Here is a 9,863-nt window from a genome sequence, read left to right as displayed (position 1 = left end):
AAAGATAATGAGAGCATTCAGGAATTTAACATGAATGTTCATGAAATAAAAAATGCATTCAGTGCCTTGGGGGAAACGATGTTATAAGAAAAGCCTCTTAGGAAGATTCTTAGGTCTCTACCTACAAAAATTTACATGAAGGTAATAGGTATTGAAGAAGCTCAAGACATCAACAACATGAGAATGAAAAAAAACATATCTATGATCATTTATCATATGTCGATAAGGATTAGTGGCGTACAATGTGTGAAAAACATACTTAACGTGTTTCAGCATTCTCTTGTTTTAAGACATATGGCCTTTAAAATACAACATGTGGTGAGCATTATCGTAAGTAATCCACAACTTCATCAGATCAATGGCAATACAATAACACCTTTTCCCTAAAGGTTGTTCTGACCTAACCACGAAATTGATAAATCCATCTTTCGACCATATAGATCTAGTGCATTTCACCTTTTGTTTGAGGATGGGAAACCAATAATATATCTAGACATTTGTTGATAACTATACAAAAATAATCACAAGTTATTATTGGGCAAGGCATATGTTTAGCTTGAGTTGTGATCGCTTGATGCAAGATTCCTTTGGTAGTAGCTGACAACCTTAGAGTCGAATCATCATGTCAATAGGCAAGCATCCTCTTCATCACCTTCTAATAGTCAGATATCCTTAACCAGATCTCTGAAGAGACGTAGTCACGATGATATACATTGCCCCTTCCCTTCATCCTTTCAATATTATTCTTGGATTCTTCCTCAAGTAAGATCATATGCATACATGTAGTAAGACTTGTTCCTTCAATGTCGGTTATCTTCTAACTAGTGGCTTTCTTATATCGTATGAGCAAATTCACTAGCGTGAGCTCTTGGTCGGTTGAAAGCAAAACTAGATGATTATTCGTAATGTGTTACCATCACCCAAATAAGCGTATATTATATAGGTATGGCAGAAACTATTTTAGCTTCAATCTTGATTGTTTCTCCACGGGTGAGATATTGTCTTTCATATTCCACTTGGATATGCCAAACATTCAAACTTGCTAATTCATATAACCATAAATGAAACTTTTAAGTCGACATTAAGAATGCTCATTGGTTTCACTTCTAATTCAACATTGAAAATGCTTGTTTCTTTCACTTTTTGGCATCTGGAATAGTTAATTATTCCTATAGCTCATATTACTTAAAAAATTGTTCATGAACCAATTTGTTCCAAAATATAATTAATAAACAGTCTTAAGTTTTCTCATATATATTTAGGTGCGTTAAGTGTACTGAAAGTGGTATGTTGATCATTTATCCTCACTATTAACTATTATTTTGGCACATCAACAAGAGTCATTCCAATGGATATGAAAAGTGTTTCCAAAAGGATTATAACCTTCTCCTTAGCTACAAAATATGAGAATATAAAATCAACTGAAAATAATATTTTATTTGCACTTATAAGGATGTCTTTTATTTTTCCCTAGGGTAATAAATGAAATTGTCACCTAAATGAAAGGCAAGGGTTGTAATGGCTCAAGTATTTTGATATTTTATAAAATCTTTTATTAACCTACTTTGTTTTCTTTTTCAAGTTTATATCATGGAACATTAATATTGTATTTGTTAGTTATTGGAGGAAACATCAATTTCATAAAATGATAGAATATTGATACATAATTATATTGATACATGACTTTCATTCATTGGATATCAAACAACACGTCAATTTCACAAACATAACAACAACATATACTAATAATGAGGTGTTAATAAGGTACACAAAATCTAATCATACATTTGTGATGTGTTCCACGAATGTACGGAAATATCAAAGTAATATAAAAGATTGTCGAACCCACAAAGACCAATAGTCAACCTACCGTTATCTACTGTCACTTTGTAAACCTAAGGCTATCGGTAAGAGTTTTTTATTGAAAACGAAATAACATAAACTAGTTAGAGTTAATTGAAACGGAGATCGGAATGTAATTTGTGGGTACCTTCAGAACTTGGATAAATTCAACACTTTACTTTGTTTTAAAAATCATTTTCAGAAGAATCCAAATTTTATGATCGGATACCGCTCTCACACTGCCGCACTGTCGATTGGTATCTGAATACTTTCGCTGTCACATCTGAACGACGATCCTCGCACCATCGACTCTAAATGACTTAGCCAGATAAATTCATTACACAATGCTTACTGTTAATAACATGCATGTCACTTGAATTTCTAAACATAATAATATAATAATAATAAATCAAAAGTAGAAGCAATATATATTAAAAATTTGTAACAGCTGAAGAACAAAAAGGGATAGAAACAAATTGCGAATAGTAAAAAATAATACGTACTGAAATCAAAAGAGTTGTAAAAATAGGTACTGAAAAATATCAAAAATAAATTCTGAGAAAATTATGCGAGCATGATTACACTACGAACGATCCAAGTCTTTCCTGCAAATCTTCAAAATCTAGTTCTAAGTTGCAAAAATCCCTTAGTGTGAGAAATTAACTACTTTACAGATGGTAGATTTTTGCTTAAAATAAAATCCTAAAAACTTGGATGATTCAAAAGTAAAACTTAGACATATTTACAGGGTAGAAGCTGATAAAAACGTATCTGAAACGTGTTGGAGTCATTGGAGAAAAATATGGGAAGTGGGAGAAGCTCGTTCAACTGGTTATGTTATTTTTCAGGTTTAGAAGCCCATGGCGAACACCATGAATGTAAAATGGTGAGAACTTGGGTTTAACGTCCATGGTGAATGCCATGGCCCCTGAGTGCAGGATTTTTGCTTCATTTGCTTTCTCTCATGGGTCCATTTCTACCAAGTCATGGCCAGTACCATGGCAAACGTCATGGAGGTCACCACTGTTGCATTTTCTTCATATTTCTTTCACGTTTTCGTTTTCGTCCTGTTTTCTCTTGTACAAACTCCTACCTATTAAATACCTGAAACCAACATAAAATACCAGTATAACACAATAAATATATATAAAATCGATACTGAAATGTATGTGAATCGAGTCGAATTATACTGTGTATTTTCATGTTATCAAACTCCCCTACAGTTGAACCATTGTTCCTCCTTAAGCAAGTTAGCTAGCATATAATCGATGAAATGCAACAACAAAATTATAAAGACATAAGGAATAACAAAGCATCGAAATTACTCATACATGGCTGATGAAAATTAGTTTGGCTAGGATCGACTCAATAGGTACTAATGAAACACTGAGGGTATTGTAACAACACAACCCACTCTTGTGGACACAAGTCTCCCTCGTATGCATACTAGTTCTGATCGTACCTGATCAGAAGAATCGTCAAGGCGGCAGAATCTGGCTTGAAGAGCAAGATGGGGGGGTACCTGCAAGGTCCTCCGATGCTAAAGTCAGAAGTTATCAGAGAATGAAGGTTTAGAGAGTGAAGAATATCATACCTGACCCTCTAGTGAAGAGGGTATTTATAGCCCCCAGTGATGGGCCAAGGTTTCCTAATTGGGCCAAATCCAGTTGGAGGCCCACGTGCTAGGAAACTGCCAGAACACCCTTATGCTAGGGCTGAGTCAGTAGGTGACCCACGTCCTGGATGAGCGTGGCGCAGGATTCGGAAGAGGTTGACCGGATCCTTCGCTGTAACGTGACGCGTGGTCTTCGTGCTTGGGCAATCCGTAACGGCTACCAAGTAAATGGGCCCAAACGTTTTGGGCCTGCTCGGCTAGAAGGAAGAGCTGGGCCTGCTCGGCGCAGTCCAGAACAGGAGCCCCCCAAGTCATTAGTCGTGTGGGAGTGATGACTTTAACCAAGAGGCTGGCCGAGCACGAGTATGAACGTTTGTTGTCAACTGGGCTCTCCTCGGGTGCTTAGGTTAGCAGGGAGAAGAGATGCTGACGGGGGCGCAAGACCAAAGAGGTGGTCGGCTCTCGTTCTTGGAGTCCGGCCGAGGAGGTGACTGTCCTTTTGGTCCTCCACTTGACACGTTTTGGTTGCTTCTTGTCAGAGTTTGACTGACAGGTGGTGACTGTTGAGACTGCCATCATTGCAGCGCCGTTTCGGAATAAGTACCGGCTGCACCGTTTGGGTTTTCCAAGGCACTTTATGACACTTGGCGCTTTCCCATGCTTAGAGCCGCCTTGGGGGTGCAGGCAATGATTGCGCCTCCTAGGCTGCCTAGGCCATCATGACACCCTTTGGCCTCCTTCCTCTATATAAAGAGCGAGAAGATCATTCATTTATCACTTAGCATTTTGAAAAACTTCCAAGACTCGCTCACAGCTCTCTTCTTCATCTCGTGCATCTCTCCTCCTCTCTCTCAAGTAAGTTCCTTGTCTTCTTCTTTATGTTTGTTCAAGATTTATGTTCCTAGTTTGAGTGTAGCGAGCGAGATTTAAGAGTACAGCGAGCAAGGCTAATGAGTGCGCCGAGTAGATTTAGGAAATTGTTGTTCTTTCATATGCGTTTGCTGAGCGAAACATGAATAGGCCGAGCGAGGACAGTTGAGTGAGACATCCAGCCTTTGAATTAAATGAGGAGAGTTTAAATGCGAAGAGCAAAAGAGGTTGGGTGTCTCGATTAGGGTATGTGTTTGTTGGAGAATTAGATGTGTTTGCCGACCATCGTTGGGGGTGGTCACCTTATCTCGCGAGCACCTTTTCCTAATGTAGTTCGATGGTAGTTGGTCGGATCTGATGGACCTAGGAGGGTGCGTCGTGGACGTTGGTCGTAGACAGGAGTCTTTCCTCGTCCTCTCTCCTCGCCCTTTCACTTGACTTGCGGTGGAAGGGTGGATTTGACAAGTCGAATTCACCGTTTCCTCTGCTTTTCAGGTAAATGGCTGACGAAAATAAGGACGACGTCGTCTACGACATATCCGACGGGGACGAAGCTATTGGTTGCTCGCAGGATGAGGGAGTTCCAATCATTGAGACTTCCCCGAGGGAGCTTGAGGAATGGGTGGCCGTCGCTCCGAGGACGACCGCGTCGCGCTTCTCGACGCATCCTAAGGAGGCCTTTAACGTCCTCGAAGATCTTGATCCGAACGAGGAGCCTTCCTGGGGTGCCTTTGTGCCCAAGTCTCATCAGAGGATTTGCTCGCAATTCCCAGGTCCTCGCTTCACTATGTACGAGTTCGTCTTCAAGGAGGTCAGGCTCAGGCTCCCTTTCATGCATCGACAGCGGAGCGTTTTCGGGTGGTTGCGTTTGTGTCCGTCCCAGCTTCACCCTAACGCCTTTGCGTTTCTAAGGGCCTTTGAAATTGTGTGCGGATTTTTGGAGGTCGAGGCCACTCTGCCCCTATTTTTCAGAGTGTTTCATCTACAGAGGTTGCGTGACTCGGATGGCAAATGGAGTTGGGTGTCTTTCAAGCAGCCGAAGAAGCTGTTCGCCATTTACCAGGACTCCATCAAGCATTTCAAGGGTCGATACTTTATGGTTAAACCTCTCACCCCTGAGGCCGAGGATCATCTGTTTGAAATCCGAGAGTATACTCAGGACAGAGTGAAAAAGGTGGGTCTCGCTGCTCGGTTCCCGTTGGAGTGGCAATATGATCACTTCGAGCATGGGACCGACTACTATATTTTCCGAGATGAGGATCTTAACGAGCGTGATACGGCGGGGTATCAACGGCTCGCCTCCTTCGTAGATGGGTTTAGGCCGGCGGTATGCACCTACCCCAACGGGAATCCTTTATTCGACGAGGACGGGGGTCCCATGCTGGAGCCTCGATATATCAATACCAAAGCTATCCTTGGGTGCGGGGGTTACGGGAATGCGATGATCTTGCTTGGTGAGGAAATTATTTCATGTTTGAATAATATCTCTCCGGTACTAACTCCTTTTGTTTTGCAGGGCAAATGGCCGACTTGCATGACAAGGTCGTGAAGATGAAAGCAAAGAACAAAGCGGCTACCAAGGTGGCCGTGAAGCAGACCCGAGTCGAGGAAGTCAAGGCGGCTGCCGCGGGCGCTCCTGATGGTGGCTCCCCTTCGTCCGTTGGGACGACTTCGGGTGATTCCCCGGCGGGAAAAAAAAAGAACGAAGGGACTCCAGAAGTTCGTCCTCTCATCAACGACAACCCCTCTGATGACAACATAGTGCTGCCCTCTTGTACTTTGCACATGGGACTTTTCTCGAAGAAGAAAGTGCTGCTCGAGCGCGAGGAGGTTAGGCACATAGTCAGGCGGGACAGGGTGTCTCGGGGCAAGGACTTGTCTGAGGATCTTGAGGGGTTGATGAGGGTGGCCGCCTTGGCCTTGGCCCTCAATGCTCAAAGGGTCTGTCCTCAAAAGGATTACGATGCTCTGCAGACTAAATATGTCAATCTGGAGCACGAGTTTGAGAACTATAAGGACAAGTATGAGATCCAAAACAGCATTGTTGAAGACCTCTGCAAGGCGCAGGACAGAGTCAGGGCCTTGGAAGCCGAGGAGAAAAAGTTGCGCGATCGGGTTGCCGAACTGGAGAAGTCTCACCTCCCTGACACCGAGGAAGATGAAGACGAGAAGGTTTTGGTGACTCGCTCTCAGCTTTTGGGTAAGGTGAGGGAGCTGGAGGTCGACTGCGTTGCTACCTTGGGGGTTGGATTCAGGGCCGCGGTGGATCAACTGAAAGTTCTCAACCCGTGCTTGGTGACGAAGGGAATTGGTCCTTACAACAAAGTCGTGGACGGGCGGATCGAATCAAATCCCGAGTTTGAAGACTGGGAGGACGAGCAGGATGTTCCGGGTGAAGACAACGGTGCCGAGGAGGAAGACGTCGACGTTTGATCAGTTTCTTTTCCTTTTTTGGCCTGCGTGCCGGTGCATTTGTGGCCTGCGTGCCGAAGTAGTTAGTTGGGCCATGCCCGGATAATTTTTTGGGGTCTGCGTGCCCTTAATCTTTGTAATATTTGGATATCTCCGGCCAGTTTGGTCGGTTTTTAATTCTATTTCGCATTTATGTTTTGATCCCCTTGTGCATGTTTTAGAATTTTTTATTGTTGCATGTTTTAAGGTCCGGGCTATGTTTGTTCCGGGGAGGTATTCCAACACTTAGGAATATTTTGCTTATTAGTTATGCTCGACCGAGGTTAATTGTCCGGGCGTGTGGTGTACGGACCGGGTGCGCAGAGCAGATGTGAGCTATTAGCGGGCACGAGACCGCGGTTGGGGCCAAGTGCTCGCGGCGTGAACGATCCCATCGCGAGCTGGGGTTCTGCCGTGCAGGTACTGCCATGGAGGGTCTAGGTGTAGAGTCCGCCGTGTAATCGGTTTTGCCCTTTGATAGGGAAATCCGATCGTTGCTGTCGTGGAGCGCTCGCGTTCGTACCAATGACGCGGGTCCGTGTCCGGTTTCCCCTCGTGTTCGGTACGGGCGGCCGGGGTTTGTTAGGTCGTGCCTAACTGTAATAGCGTCTGAGTTTTTCAGCGTTCCAAGGCCGAGCAAGTTTTTCGCCGAGAAGGTTCTCGAGATAATAGGCGCCATTTTCGGTTTTATCGTAAACTCGGTATGGGCCTTCCCAGTTCGGGGCTAGTTTGCCCTCGCGGGAGTCTTTCATGTTTCTGCGGAGCACTAGGGCACCAACTTCGAATTCGCGCTTGATAACTTTGGCGTTGTGGCGTAAAGCTATCTGTTGTTTCAACTTTGCTTCTCGGAGGGAGGATCCTGCTCGGATTTCCTCTACCATATCGAGTTCTTCCCTCATAGCTTCGTCGTTGAGTTCTTCCTCGAGAGGCGACTCGGTCCGACGAGAAGGTTCTCGGATCTCCACGGGGATCACGGCTTCGGTGCCGTAGGTTAACCTGAACGGGGTTTCGCCTGTGCTCGAATGGGGGGTCGTCCTGTATGCCCAAAGTACACTGTGTAGTTCTTCGACCCAAGCTTTCTTCGCCTCGCCCAACCTCCTCTTCAGTCCTCGGAGGATGACTCAGTTGGCGGCTTCAGCTTGCCCGTTCGTTTGGGGGTGTTCGACCGAAGTGAAGTGTTGTTTCGTTCCGAGTTTGGCCACAAACTCTTGGAACTTTCTGTACGTGAATTGGGTGCCGTTGTCGGTTATAATCGCCTGTGGCACCTCGAACCGAGCGAGTATGTTCTGCTTATAAAAACGGAGCACATTTTGGGACGTGATTTTAGCGAGAGCTTCGACTTCTATCCATTTAGTGAAGTAGTCGACGGCGACCACCAGGTATTTATTTTGGTATGAACCGACCGGGAAGGGTCCGAGGAGGTCCATTCCCCAGGTGGAGAAGGGCCAAGGTGAGGATAAAGATTTAAGCTCGTTCGGGGGAGCTAAGTCCATGTCGGTGTGACGTTGGCATTTGTCGCATTTCTGGACGTGCTCCCTGGCGTCCTGCTGCATGGTCGGCCAGTAATACCCGGCCCTGAGGGCCTTTCTCGCGAGTGACCGGCCGCCTAGATGTTGTCCGCTGATTCCCTCGTGGAGCTCTTGAAGGATCTCGAGAGCTTGCGAAGCATCAACACATTTGAGGAGAGGAATGGAGAAACCTCGTCGGTATAGTTTGTTCTCGACGATGGTGTACGAGCAGGCTCGTCTTTTGATTGCCGAAGCCTCTTTTGCGTCGGTTGGGAGTTCGTCTTTTGTGAGAAAGTTGTACACCAGGGTCATCCAGCAGTTGTCATCGCCGATGGTGCGCACAGGTAGGGGTTGCGCGCCCTTGTCCACGCTCGGCCTTGATAGGATTTCCTAGATCACCGACTTGTTCCCGCCTTTCTTTCTTGTGCTCGCGAGTTTGGATAATACGTCGGCTCGTGAGTTGTGCTCTCGGGGGATATGCTCTACTTCTGCCTTAGCGAATTTTTTCATCTTATCTTTGACGAGCGTGAGGTACTCGGCAAGCACATCGTTCTTGGCTTGGTAGTTGCCACTGATCTGGGATGCAACGAGTTGGGAGTCAGTGTAAATCTTAACCTCCCGAGCGCCTACATCCTCTGCGAGTCGTAGGCCTGCTAGGAGAGCTTCGTACTCGGAATGGTTGTTCGACGTGTTGAAAGAGAGAACCAAGGAAACCTCTATGATGAGTCCCTCGTGTGAAGACAATCTTTCTACAATTTGGTTTTGATGAAGACAAGATTTCAATTGCAAAAGGAATGGATCAATTCATATGAAAGCATAAAGATTCAAGTATTTCAAAAGAGTTTAAACTTCATTGATCAAAGATATTAAGGTATATAATATACAACTCTCTTAATGCATAAACAAGTGTTCTCAAACATTCATACATGTTCCATAATATTTGCAAGTCATTAGAAAAGCATTCAAATCATTAAAAATAAGTTTTTGGCATTTTTTACATGTGGGAACCGAGTTCCAGATTGGAGGAACCGGTTCCCAGATCCCACTGCCCAGCATATTTGCGCATCACCATGTCCAGGAACCGAGTTCCACATTCTGGGAACCGGTTCCCCAGTTCATTTTTTCAAATTTTTATAACGTTGGATATAGGGAACCCGGGTTCTGTTTTAAGGGAACCGGTTCCCACGTGAATTTTTTTTGAAAATTCAGAATTCTTTTCTTTCTTCAAAAGGTACCTCTTCATCTTTTATCCTTGCATCCTTCCATACAAAATAACCATTTGTAAAGGTGTCTTAGAGGCTATATATTTCAGATTTTTATATTTTATTCTTCACCTCTTTCATTCAAATAATTCAAAAAATTCAAGTGTCCATATCTTTCACAAAAATCATCAAGTGTCCATACTTCATTTTTATTTGAAACTTTGTTCATACAACTTTCACTCAAATACCAAAGTTTCATATCATACATCCTTTGAACACTTGTTTATCATTAAAAGGAATTATATGCTTGAAAGGGAAGATCAATCCAAGATTGATATATTATTCATCTTCATAAATTCTTGTATCATTCAAAAA

The sequence above is a fragment of the Vicia villosa genome, linkage group LG3 (assembly GCF_029867415.1).
Source record: "Vicia villosa cultivar HV-30 ecotype Madison, WI linkage group LG3, Vvil1.0, whole genome shotgun sequence".
Taxonomy (NCBI): domain Eukaryota; kingdom Viridiplantae; phylum Streptophyta; class Magnoliopsida; order Fabales; family Fabaceae; genus Vicia; species Vicia villosa.
This window is presented reverse-complemented; position numbering follows the sequence as displayed.